Raw genomic sequence first — 16,898 nt, forward strand, 5'->3', positions numbered from 1 at the left:
CGAAATATCTACACCGCCATGTGTATAAACATGGAAATACTTACAAACTTATCTGTATAAACATGGAAATATCTACACCGCCATCTGTATAAACATGGAAATATCTACACAGACATGTGTACATATATGGAAATATCTACACCGCTGTCTATATAAACATGGAAATAACTACACCGCTATCTGCATATACATGGAAAAATCTCCACCGCCATCTACATATCCATGGAAATATCTGCGCCACCATCTGTATAAACATGGAAATATTTACACGGTCATCTGTGTATAGATGGAAATATCAACACCGCCATCTGTACAAACATGGAAATATCTGCACCGCTATCTGTATAAACATGGAAATACCTACAGCGTGGTCTGCATAAACATGGAAATATGTACACCGCTATCTGTATAAACATGGAAATATATACACCGCTATCTCTATAAACATGGAAATATCTACACCGTGATCTGTATAAACATGGAAATATTTACACCGATATCTGTATAAACATGGAAATATCTACACCGCCATCTCTATAAACATGGAAATATCTACACCGCGACCTGTATAAACATGGAAATATGTACACCGCTATCTGTATAAACATGGAAATATCTTCAGAGCTATCTGTATAAACATGGTAATATCTACACCACCATCTATATGAACATGGAAATATCTACACCGCCATCTGTATAAACATGGAAATATCTACAATGCTATCTGTAGAAAGATGGAAATATCTACACTGCAATCTGTGTAAACATGGAAATACCTACACCAATATCTGTAAAAACTTGGAAATATCTACACCGCTATATGTATAAAGATGGAAATATCTACACCGTGACATGCATAAGCATGGAAATATCTACACCGCGATCTGCATAAACATGGAAATATCTACACCGCTATCTGTAGAAACATGGAAATATCTACAAAGCTATCTCTATAAACATGGAAATATCTACACCGCCATCTGTATTAACACGGAAATATCTACACCACTATCTGTTTAAACCTGGAAATATCTACACCGCTATCTCTATAAACATGGTAATATCTACACCACCATCTATATAAACATGGAAATATCTACACCGCCATCTGTATAAACATGGAAATATCTACAATGCCATCTGTAGGAAGATGGAAATATCTACACGGCAATCTGTGTAAACGTGGAAATATCTACACCAATATCTGTAAAAACATGGAAATATCTAAACCGCTATCTGTATAAACATGGAAATATCCACATCGCGATCTGCATAAACATGGAAATATCTACACCGCGATCTGTATAAACATGGAAATATCTACACAGCTATCTGTAGAAACATGGAAATATCTACACCGCTATCAGCATAAACAAGGAAATATCTACACCGCGATCTGTATAAACATGTAAATACCTACACCGCTATCTGTAGAAACATGGAACTATCTACACAGCTATCTCTATAAACATGGAAATATCTACACCGCCATCTGTATAAACATGGAAATACCTACAAGTCATCTGTATAAACATGGAAATATCTACACAGCCATCTGTATAAACATGGAAATATCTACACAGCCATCTCTATATACATGGAAATATCTACACCGCTATCTGTATAAACATGGAAATAACTACACCGCTATTTGCATAAACAAGGAAATATCTACACCGTGATCTGTATAAACATGGAAATATCTACACGGTCATCTGTGTATAGATGGAAATATCAACACCGCCATGTGTACAAACATGGAAATATCTGCACCGCTGTCTGTATAAACATGGAAATACCTACAGCGTGGTCTGCATAAACATGGAAATATGTACACCGCTATCTGTATAAACATGGAAATATATACACCGCTATCTCTATAAACATGGAAATATCTACCCCGTGATCTGTATAAACATGGAAATATTTACACCGATATCTGTATAAACATGGAAATATCTACACCGCCATCTCTATAAACATGGAAATATCTACACCACGACCTGTATAAACATGGAAATATCTACACCGCTATCTGTATAAACATGGAAATATCTTCAGAGCTATCTGTATAAACATGGTAATATCTACACCACCATCTATATAAACATGGAAATATCTACACCGCCATCTGTATAAACCCGGAAATATCTACAATGCTATCTGTAGAAAGATGGAAATATCTACACTGCAATCTGTGTAAACATGGAAATACCTACACCAATATCTGTAAAAACTTGGAAATATCTACACCGCTACCTGTATAAAGATGGAAATTTCTACACCGCAACATGCCTAAGCATGGAAATATCTACACCGCGGTCTGCATAAACATGGAAATATCTACACCGCTATCTGTAGAAACATGGAAATATCTACACAGCTATCTCTATAAACATGGAAATATCTACACCGCCATCTGTATAAACATGGAAATACCTACAAGTCATCTGTATTAACATGGAAACATCTACACAGCCATCTGTATAAACATGGAAATATCTACACAGCCATCTGTATATACATGGAAATATCTACACTGCTATCTGTATAAACATGGAAATAACTACACCGCTATTTGTATAAACAAGGAAATATCTACACCGTGATCTGTATAAACATGGAAATATCTACACGGCTATTTGTATCAACAAGGAAATATCTACACCGCTATCAGTATAAACATGGAAATAACTACACCGCTATTTGCATAAACAAGGAAATATCTACACTGTGATCTGTATAAACATGGAAATATCTGCAACGCCATCTCTATAAACATGGAAATATCTAAACCCCTATCTGAATAAACATGGAAATATCTACACCGCCATCTCTATAAACATGGAAATATCTACACCGCCATCTGTATAAACATGGAAATATCTACAATGCTTTGTGTATAAACCTGGAAATATCTACACCGCTATCTGTATAAACATGGTAATATCTACACCACCATCAAAATAAACATGGAAATATCTACACCGCCATCTGTATGAACATGGAAATAACTACAATGCCACCTGTAGAAAGATGGAAATATCAACACCGCAATCTGTGTAAACATGGAAATATCTACACCAATGTCTGTAAAAACATGGAAATATCTACACCGCTATCTGTATAAATATGGAAATATCTAAACCGCAATCTGCATAAACATGGAAATATCTACTCCGCGATCTGTATAAACAGGGAAATATCTACACAGCTATCTGTAGAAACATGGAAATATCTACACCGCGATCTGCATTAACATGGAAATATCTACACTGCGATCTGTATAAACATGTAAATATCTACACCGCGATCTGTATAAACATGTAAATATCTATACCGCTATCTGTAGAAACATGGAAATATCTACACAGCTATCTCTATAAACATGGAAATATCTACACCGCCATCTCTATAAACATGGAAATACCTACAAGTCATCTGTATAAACATGGAAATATCTACACAGCCATCTGTATAAACATGGAAATATCTACACAGCCATCTGTATATACATGGAAATATCTGCACCGCTACCTGTATAAACATGGAAATAACTACACCGCAATTTGTATAACCAAGGAAATATCTACACCGTGATCTGTATAAACATGGAAATATCTACACTGCTATTTGTATAAACAAGTAAATATCTACACCGCTATCTGTATAAACATGGAAATAACTACACCGCTATTTCCATAAACAAGGAAATATCTACACCGTGATCTGTATAAACATGGAAATATCTATCACGCCATCTCTATAAACATGGAAATATCTACACCCCTATCTGTATAAACATGGAAATATCCACATTGCTATCTCTATAAACATGGAAATAACTACACCGAGATCAGTATAAACGTGGAAATATCTACACCGCTATCTCTATAAACATGGAAATATCTCCACTGCTATCTCTATAAACATTGAAATATCTACACCGCCATCTGTATAAACATGGAAATACTTACAAAGTTATCAGTATAAACATGGAAATATCCACACCGCCCTCTGTATAAACATGGAAATACCTAGACAGCCATTTGTACATACATGGAAATATCTACACTGCTCTCCATATAAACATGGAAATAACTACACCGCTATCTGTATATACATGGAAATATCTACACCGCCATCTACATATCCATAGAAATATCTGCAGCGCCATCTGTATAAACATGGAAATACCTACACGGTCATCTGTGTATAGATGGATATATCAACACCGCCATCTGTACAAACATGGAAATATCTGCACCGCTATCTGTATAAACATGGAAATATCTACACCGTGGTCTGTATAAACATGGAAATATCTACACCGCTATCTGTATAAACATGGAAATATATACACCACTATCTCTATAAACATGGAAATATCTACACCGTGATCTGTATAAACATGGAAATATTTACACCGATATCTGTATAAACATGGAAATATCTACACCGCCATCTCTATAAACATGGAAATATCTACACCACCATGTGTATAAACATGGAAATATCTACACCGCTATCTGTATAAACCTGGAAATATCTACACCGCTATCTGTATAAACATGGTAATATCTACACCACCATCTAAATAAACATGGAAATATCTACACCGCCATCTGTATAAACATGGAAATATCTACAATGCCATCTGTAGAAAGATGGAAATATCTACACCGCAATCTGTGTAAACATGGAAATATCTACACCAATGTCTGTAAAAACATGGAAATATCTACACCGCTATCTGTATAAACATGGAAATATCTACACCGCAATCTGCATAAACATGGAAACATCTACACCGCGATCTGTATAAACATGTAAATATCTACACCGCGATCTGTATAAACATGTAAATATCTACACCGCCATCTTTAGAAACATGGAAATATCTACACAGCTATCTCTATAAACATGGAAGTATCTACACCGCCATCTCTACAAACATGGAAATACCTACAAGTCATCTGTATAAACATGGAAATATCTACACCGCCATCTGTATAAACATGGAAATATCTACACAGCCATCTGTATATACATGGAAATACCTGCACCGCCATCTGTATAAACATGGAAATACTTACAAAGTTATCAGTATAAACATGGAAATATCCACACCGCCCTCTGTATAAACATGGAAATATCTACACAGCCATGTGTACATATATGGAAATATCTACACCGCTCTCTATATAAACATGTAAATAACTACACCGCTATCTGTATATACATGGAAATATCTACAGCGCCATCTACATATCCATGGAAATATCTGCGCCGCCATCTGTATAAACATGGAAATATCTACACGGTCATCTGTGTATAGATGGAAATATCAACACCGCCATCTGTACAAACATGGAAATACCTGCACCGCTATCTGTATAAACATGGAAATACCTACACCGTGGTCTGTATAAACATGGAAATATCTACACCGCTATCTGTATAAACATGGAAATATATACACCGCTATCTCTATAAACATGGAAATATCTACACCGTGATCTGTATAAACATGGAAATATTTACCCCGATATCTCTATAAACATGGAAATATCTACACCGCCATCTCTATAAACATGGAAATATCTACACCGCCATCTGTATAAACCTGGAAATATCTACACCGCTATCTGTGTAAACATGGTAATATCTACACCACCATCTATATAAACATGGAAATATCTACACCGCCATCTGTATAAACATGGAAATATCTACAATGCCGTCTGTAGAAAGATGGAAATATCTACACCGCAATCTGTGTAAACATGGAAATATCTACACCAATATCTGTAAAAACATGGAAATATCTACACCTCTATCAGTATAAACATGGAAATAACTAAAAGGTGATCTGCATAAACATGGAATTATCTAAAACACGATCTGTATAAACATGGAAATATCTACACCGCGATCTGCATAAACATGGTAATATCTACACCGTGATCTGTATTAACATGGAAATATCTACACCGCTATCTATAGAAACATGGAAATATCTACACAGCTATCTCTATAAACATGGAAATATCTACACCGCCATCTGTATAAACATGGAAATACCTACAAGTCATCTGTATAAACATGGAAATATCTACACAGCCATCTGTATAAACATGGAAATATCTACACAGCCATCTGTATATACATGGAAATATCTACACCGCTATCTGCATAAACATGGAAATATCTACAATGCCATCTGTAGAAAGATGCAAATATCTACAGCGCAATCTGCGTAAACATGGAAATATCTACACCAATATCTGTAAAAACATGGAAATATCTACACCGCGATCTGTATAAACATGGAAATATCTACACCGCTATCTGTAGAAACATGGAAATATCTACACAGCTATCTCTATAAACATGGAAATATCTACACCGCCATCTGTACAAACATGGAAATATCTGCATGGCTATCTGTATAAACATGGAAATATCTACACCGTGGTCTGTATAAACATTTAAATATCTACACCGCTATCTGTATAAACATGGAAATATATACACCGCTATCTCTATAAACATGGAAATATCTGCACCGTGATCTGTATAAACATGGAAATATTTACACCGATATCTGTATAAACATGGAAATATCTACACCGCCATCTGTATATACATGGAAATATCTACACCGCTATCTGTATAAACATGGAAATAACTACACCGCTATTTGTATAAACAAGGAAATATCTACACCGTGATTTGTATAAACATGGAAATATCTACACTGCTATTTGTATAAACAAGGAAATATCTACACCGCTATCTGTATAAACATGGAAATAACTACACCGCTATTTGCATTAACAAGGAAATATCTACACCGTGATCTGCATAAACATGGAAATATCTACAACGCCATCTCTATAAACATGGAAATATCTACACCCCTATCTCTATAAACATGGAAATATCCACACCGCTATCTCTATAAACCTGGAAATAACTACACCGCGATCAGTATAAACGTGGAAATATCTACACTGCTATCTCTATAAACATGGAAATATCTCCACTACTATCTCTATATACATCGAAATATCTACACCGCCATCTGTATAAAAATGGAAATACTGACAAAGTTATCTGTATAAACATGGAAATATCTACACTGCCATCTGTATAAACATCGAAATATCTACAAAGCCATGTGTACATATGTGGAAATATCTACACTGCTCTCTATATAAACATGGAAATAACTACACCGCTATCTGTATATACATGGAAATATCTACACCGCCATCTACATATCCATAGAAATATCTGCGCCGCCATCTGTATAAACATGGAAATATCTACACGGTCATCTGTGTATAGATGGAAATATCAACACCACCATCTGTACAAGCCTGGAAATATCTGCACCGCTATCTGTATAAACATGGAAATATCTACACCGTGGTCTCTATAAACATGGAAATATATACACCGCTATCTCTATAAACATGGAAATATCTACACAGTAATCTGTATAAACATGGAAATATTTACAACGATATCTGTATGAACATGGAAATATCTACACCGCCATCTCTATAAACATGGAAATACCTACACCGCCATCTGTATAAACATGGAAATATCTACACCGCTATCTGTATAAACTTGGAAATATCTACACCGCTATCTGTATAAACATGGTAATATCTACACCACCATCTATATAAACATGGAAATATCTACATCGCCATCTGTATGAACATGGAAATATCTACAATGCCATCTGTAGAAAGATGGAAATATCTACACCGCAATCTGTGTAAACATGGAAATATCTACACCAATATCTGTAAAAACATGGAAATATCTACACCGCTATCTGTATAAACATGGAAATATCTACACCGCGATCTGCATAAACATGGAAATGTCTACACCACGATCTGTATAAACATGGAAATATCTACACCGCTATCTGTAGAAACATGGAAATATCTACACAGCTATCTCTATAAACATGGAAATATCTACACCGCCATCTGTAAAAACATGTAAATATCTACACAGCCATGTGTACATATATGGAAATATCTACACCGCTCTCTATATAAACATGGAAATAACTACACCGCTATCTGTATATACACGGAAATATCTACACCGCCATCTACATATCCAAAGAAATATCTGCGCCGCCATCTGTATAAACATGGAAATATCTACACGGTCATCTGTGTACAGATGGAAATATCAACACCGCCATCTGTACAAACATGGAAATATCTGCACCGCTATCTGTATAAACATGGAAATATCTACAACGTGGTCTGTATAAACATGGAAATATCTACACCGCTATCTGTATAAACATGGAAATATATACACCGCTATCTCTATAAACATGGAAATATCTACACCGTGATGTGTATAACCATGGAAATATTTACACCGATATCTGTATAAACATGGAAATATCTACACCGCCATCTCTATAAACATGGAAATATCTACACCGCCATCTGTATAAACATGGAAATACCTAAAATGCCGTCTGTAGAAAGATGGAAATATCTACACTGCAATCTGTGTAAACATGGAAATATCTACACCAATATCTGTAAAAACAACGAAATATCTACACCGCTATCTGTATAAACATGGAAATATCTACACCGCGATCTGCATAAACATGGAAATATCTACACCTCGATCTGTATAAATATGAAAATATCTACACCGCGATCTGTAGAAACATGGAAATATCTACACCGCGATCTGTATAAACATGGAAATATCTACAACGCGATCTGTATAAACATGGAAATATCTACACCGCTATCTGTAGAAACATGGAAATATCTACACAGCTATCTCTATAAACATGGAAATATCTACACCGCCATCTGTATAAACATGGAAATACCTACAAGTCATCTGTATAAACATGGAAATATCTACACAGCCATCTGTAGAAAGATGGAAATATCTACACCGCAATCTGTGTAAACATGGAAATATCTACACCAATATCTGTAAAAACATGGAAATATCTACACCGCTATCTGTATAAACATGGAATTATCTACACCGCGATCTGCATAAACATGGAAATATCTACACCGCAATCTGTATAAACATGGAAATATCTACACCGCTATCTGTAGAAACATGGAAATATCTACACCGCGATCTGCATAAACATGGAAATATCTACACCGCGATCTGTATAAACATGGAAATATCTACACCGCTATCTGTAGAAACATGGAAATATCTACACAGCTATCTCTATAAACATGGAAATATCTCCACCGCCATCTCTATAGACATGGAAATACCTACAAGTCATCTGTACAAACATGGAAATATCTACAAAGCCATCAGTATAAACATGGAAATATCTACACAGCCATCTGTATATACATGGAAATATCTACACCGCCATCTGTATAAACATGGAAATAACTACACCACCATTTGTATAAACAAGAAAATATCTACACTGTGATCTGTATAAACATGGAAATACCTACACTGCTCTTTGTATAAAGAAGGAAATATCTACACCGCTATCTGTATAAACATGGAAATAACTACACCGCTATTTGCATAAACAAGGAAATATCTACACCGTGATCTGTATAAACATGGAAATATCTACAATGCTATTTGCATAAACAAGGAAATATCTACACCGCTATCTGTATAAACATGGAAATAACTACACCGCTATTTGCATAAACAAGGAAATATCTACACCGTGACCTGTATAAACATGGAAATATCTACAACGACATCTCTATAAATATGGAAATATCTACACCCCTTTCTGTATAAACATGGAAATATCCACACCGCTATCTCTAAAAACATGGAAATAACTACACCGTGATCAGTATAAATGTGGAAATATCTACACCGCTATCTCTATAAACATGGAAATATCTCCACTGCTATTTCTATAAACATCGAAATATCTACACAGCCATCTGTATAAACATGGAAATACTTACAAAGTTATCTGTATAAACATGGAAATATCTACACCGCCATCTGTATAAACATGGAAATATCTACACAGCCATGTGTACATATATGGAAATATCTACTCCGCTCTCTATATAAACATGGAAATAACTACACCGCTATCTGTACATACATGGAAATAACTACACTGCCATGTACATATCCATAGAAATATCTGCGCCGCCATCTGTATAAACATGGAAATATCTACACGGTCAGCTGTGTATAGATGGAAATATCAACACCGCCATCTGTACAAACATGGAAATATCTGCACTGCTATCTGTATAAACATGGAAATATCTACACCGTGGTCTGTAAAAACATGGAAATATCCTCACCGCTATCTGTATAAACATGGAAATATCTACACGGTCAGCTGTGTATAGATGGAAATATCAACACCGCCATCTGTACAAACATGGAAATATCTGCGCCGCCATCTGTATAAACATGGAAATATCTACACGGTCAGCTGTGTATAGATGGAAATATCAACACCGCCATCTGTACAAACATGGAAATATGTGCACCGCTATCTGTATAAACATGGAAATATATACATCGCTATCTATATAAACATGGAAATACCTACACCGTGATCTGCATAAACATGGAAATATTTACAACGATATCTGTATAAACATGGAAATATCTTCACCGCCATCTCTATAAACATGGAAATATCTACACCGCCATCTGTATAAACATGGAAATATCTACACCGCTATCTGTATAAACCTGGAAATATCTACACCACTATCTGTATAAACATGGTAATATCTACACCACCATCTATATAAACATGGAAATATCTACACCGCCATCTGTATAAACATGGAAATATCTACAATGCCATCTGCAGAAAGATGGAAATATCTACACCGCAATCTGTGTAAACATGGAAATATCTACACCAATGTATGTAACAACATGGAAATATCTACAGCGCTATCTGTATAAACATGGAAATATCTATACCGCTATCTGCATAAACATGGAAATATCTACACCGCGATCTGTATAAACATGAAAATATCTACACCGCTATCTGTAGAAACATGGAAATATCTACACCGTGATCTGAATAAACATGGAAATATCTACAATGCGATCTGTATAAACATGGAAATATCTACACCGCTATCTGTAGAAACATGGAAATATCTACACAGCTATCTCTATAAACATGGAAATATCTACACCGCCATCTCTATAGACATGGAAATACCTACAAGTCATCTGTATAAACATGGAAATATCCACACTGCTATCTCTATAAACATGGAAATTACTACACCGCGATCAGTATAAACGTGGAAATATCTACACCGCTATCTCTATAAACATGGAAATATCTCCACTACTATCTCTATAAACATCGAAATATCTACACCGCCATCTACATATCCATAGAAATATCTTCGCCGCCATCTGTATAAACATGGAAATATCTACACGGTCATCTGTGTATAGATGGAAATATCAACACCGCCATCTGTACAAACATGGAAATATCTGCACCGCTATCTGTATAAACATGGAAATATCTACACCGTGGTCTGTATAAACATGGAAATATCTACACCGCTATCTGTATAAACATGGAAATATATACATCGCTATCTGTATAAACATGGAAATACCTACACCGTGATCTGTATAAACATGGAAATATTTACAACGATATCTGTATAAACATGGAAATATCTACACCGCCATCTCTATAAACATGGAAATATCTACACCGCCATCTGTATAAACATGGAAATAATTACACCGCTATCTGTATAAACCTGGAAATATCTACAACGCTATCTGTATAAACATGGTAATATCTACACCACCATCTATATAAACATGGAAATATCTACACTGCCATCTGTATAAACATGAAAATATCTACAATGCCATCTGTAGAAAGGTGGAAATATCTACACCGCAATCTGTGTAAACATGGAAATATCTACACCAATATCTGTAAAAACATGGAAATATCTACACCGCTATCTGTATAAACATGGAAATATCTATACCGCGATCTGCATAAACATGGAAATATCTACACCGCGATCTGTATAAACATGAAAATATCTACACCGCTATCTGTAGAAACATGGAAATATCTACACCGCGATCTGAATAAACATGGAAATATCTACACAGCTATCTCTATAAACATGGAAATATCTACACCGCCATCTGTATAGACATGGAAATAACTACAAGTCATCTGTATAAACATGGAAATATCTACACAGCCATCTGTATAAACATGGAAATATCTACACAGCCACCTGTATATACATGGAAATATCTACACCGCTATCTGTATAAACATGGAAATAACTACACCGCTATTTGTATAAAGAAGGAAATATCTACACTGTGATCTGTATAAACATGGAAATATCTACACTGCTATTTGTATAAACAAGGAAATATCTACACCGCTATCTGTATAAACATGGAAATAACTACACCGCTATTTGCATAAACAAGGAAATATCTACACCGTGATCTGTATAAACATGGAAATATCTACAACGCCATCTCTATAAACATGGAAATATCTACACTCCTATCTGTATAAACATGGAAATATCTACACCGCTATCTCTATAAACATGGAAATAACTACACCGCGATCAGTATAAACGTGGAAATATCTACACCGCTATCTCTATAAAGATGGAAATATCTCCACTACTATCTCTGTAAACATCGAAATATCTACACCGCCATCTGTATAAACATGGAAATACTTACAAAGTTATCTGTATAAACATGGAAATATCTGCACGGTCATCTGTATAAACATGGAAATATCTACACAGCCATGTGTACATATGTGGAAATATCTACACCGCTCTCTATATAAACATGGAAATAACTACACCGCTATCTGTATATACATGGAAATATCTACACCGCCATCTACATATCCATAGAAATATCTGTTCCGCCATCTGTACAAACATGGAATTATCTACACGGTCATCTGTGTATAGATGGACATATCAACACCGCCATCTGTACAAACATGGAAATATCTGCACCGTGGTCTGTATAAACATGGAAATATCTACACCGCTATCTGTATAAACATGGAAATATATACACCGCCATCTCTATAAACATGGAAATATGTACACCGTGATCTGTATAAACATGGAACTATTTACACCGATATCTGTATAAACATGGAAATATCTACACCGCCATCTCTATAAACATGGAAATATCTACACCGCCATCTGTATAAACATGGAAATATCTACACCGCTATCTGTATAAACCTGGAAATATCTTCACCGCTATCTGTATAAACATGGTAATATCTACACCACCATCTATATAAACATGGAAATATCTACACCGCCATCTGTATAAACATGGAAATATCTATAATGCCGTCTGTAGAAAGATTGAAATATCTACACTGCAATCTGTGTAAACATGGAAATATCTACACTAATATCTGTAAAAACATGGAAATATCTACACCGCTATCTCCATAAACACGGAAATATCTACACCGCCATCTGCATAAACATGGAAATATCTATACCGCGATCTGTATAAATATGGAAATATCTACACCGCTATCTGTAGAAACATGGAAATATCTACACCACGATCTGTATAAACATGGAAATATCTACACCGCGATCTGTATAAACATGGAAATATCTACACCGCTATCTGTAGAAACATGGAAATATCTACACAGCTATCTCTATAAACATGGAAATATCTACACCGCCATCTGTATAAACATGGAAATACCTACAAGTCATCTGTATAAACATGGAAATATCTACAAAGCCATCTGTATAAACATGGAAATATCTACACAGCCATCTGTATATTCACGGAAATATCTACACCGCTATCTGTATAAACATGGAAATAACTACACCGCTATTTGTATAAACAAGGAAATATCTACACCATGATCTGTATAAACATGGAAATATCTACAATGCTATTTGTATAAACAAGGAAATATCTACACCGCTATCTGTATAAACATGGAAATAACTACACCGCTATTTGCATAAACAAGGAAATATCTACACCGTGATCTGTATAAACATGGAAATATCTACAACGCCATCTCTATAAACATGGAAATATCTACAACCCTATCTGTATAAACATGGAAATATCCACACTGCTATCTCTAAAAACATGGAAATAACTACACCGTGATCAGTATAAACGTGGAAATATCTACACCGCTATCTCTATAAACATGGAAATATCTCCACTGCTATTTCTATAAACATCGAAATAACTACACCGCCATCTGTATAAACATGGAAATACTTACAAAGTTATCTGTATAAACATGGAAATATCTACACCGCCATCTGTATAAACATGGAAATATCTACACAGCCATGTGTACATATATGGAAATATCTACACCGCTCTCTATATAAACATGGAAATAACTACACCGCTATCTGTATATACATGGAAATATCTACACCGCCATCTACATATCCATAGAAATTTCTGTGCCACCATCTGTATAAACATGGAAATATCTACACGGTCATCTGTGTATAGATGGAAATATCAACACCGCCATCTGTACAAACATGGAAATATCTGCACCGCTATCTGTATAAACATGGAAATATCTACACCGTGGTCTGTAAAACATGGAAATATCTACACCGCTATCTGTATAAACATGGAAATATATACATCGCTATCTGTATAAACATGGAAATACCTACACCGTGATCTGTATAAACATGGAAATATTTACAACGATATCTGTATAAACATGGAAATATCTACACCGCCATCTCTATAAACATGGAAATACCTACAAGTCATCTGTATAAACATGGAAATATCTACAAAGCCATCTGTATAAACACGGAAATATCTACACAGCCATCTTTATATACATGGAAATACCTACACAGCTATCTGTATATACATGGAGATAACTACACCGCTATTTGTATAAACAAGGAAATATCTACACTGTGATCTGTATAAACATGGAAATATCTACACTGCTATTTGTATAAACAGGGAAATATCTACACTGCTATCTGTATAAACATGGAAATAACTACACCGCTATTTGCATAAACAAGGAAATATCTACACCGTGATCTATATAAACATGGAAATATCTACAACGCCATCTCTATAAACATGGAAATATCTACACCCCTATCTGTATAAACATGGAAATATCCACTGCTCTATCTCTATAAACATGCAAATAACTACACCGCGATTAGCATAAACGTGGAAATATCTACACCGCTATCTCTATAAACATGGAAATATCTGCACTACTATCTATATAAACATCGAAATATCTACACCGCCATCTGTATAAACATGGAAATACTGACAAAGTTATCTGTATAAACATGGAAATATCTACACCGCCATCTGTATAAACATGGAAATATCTACACAGCCATGTGTACATATATGGAAATATCTACACCGCTCTCCATATAAACATGGAAATAACTACACCGCTATCTGTATATACATGGAAATATCTACACCGTCATCTACATATCCATAGAAATATCTGCGCCACCATCTGTATAAACATGGAAATATCTACACGGTCATCTGTGTATAGATGGAAATATCAACACCGCCATCTGTACAAACATGGAAATATCTGCACCGCTATCTGTATAAACATGGAAATATCTACACCGTGGTCTGTATAAACATGGAAATATCTACACCGCCATCTCTATAGACATGGAAATACCTACAAGTCATCTGTATAAACATGGAAATATCCACACTGCTATCTCTATAAACATGGAAATTACTACACCGCGATCAGTATAAACGTGGAAATATCTACACCGCTATCTCTATAAACATGGAAATATCTCCACTACTATCTCTATAAACATCGAAATATCTACACCGCCATCTACATATCCATAGAAATATCTTCGCCGCCATCTGTATAAACATGGAAATATCTACACGGTCATCTGTGTATAGATGGAAATATCAACACCGCCATCTGTACAAACATGGAAATATCTGCACCGCTATCTGTATAAACATGGAAATATCTACACCGTGGTCTGTATAAACATGGAAATATCTACACCGCTATCTGTATAAACATGGAAATATATACATCGCTATCTGTATAAACATGGAAATACCTACACCGTGATCTGTATAAACATGGAAATATTTACAACGATATCTGTATAAACATGGAAATATCTACACCGCCATCTCTATAAACATGGAAATATCTACACCGCCATCTGTATAAACATGGAAATAATTACACCGCTATCTGTATAAACCTGGAAATATCTACAACGCTATCTGTATAAACATGGTAATATCTACACCACCATCTATATAAACATGGAAATATCTACACTGCCATCTGTATAAACATGGAAATATCTACAATGCCATCTGTAGAAAGGTGGAAATATCTACACCGCAATCTGTGTAAACATGGAAATATCTACGCCAATATCTGTAAAAACATGGAAATATCTACACCGCTATCTGTATAAACATGGAAATATCTATACCGCGATCTGCATAAACATGGAAATATCTACACCGCGATCTGTATAAACATGAAAATATCTACACCGCTATCTGTAGAAACATGGAAATATCTACACCGCGATCTGAATAAACATGGAAATATCTACACAGCTATCTCTATAAACATGGAAATATCTACACCGCCATCTGTATAGACATGGAAATACCTACAAGTCATCTGTATAAACATGGAAATATCTACACAGCCATCTGTATAAACATGGAAATATCTACACAGCCACCTGTATATACATGGAAATATCTACACCGCTATCTGTATAAACATGGAAATAACTACAACG

This window comes from Pan troglodytes, chromosome 10, assembly GCF_028858775.2.
Source record: "Pan troglodytes isolate AG18354 chromosome 10, NHGRI_mPanTro3-v2.0_pri, whole genome shotgun sequence".
Taxonomy (NCBI): Eukaryota; Metazoa; Chordata; class Mammalia; order Primates; family Hominidae; genus Pan; species Pan troglodytes.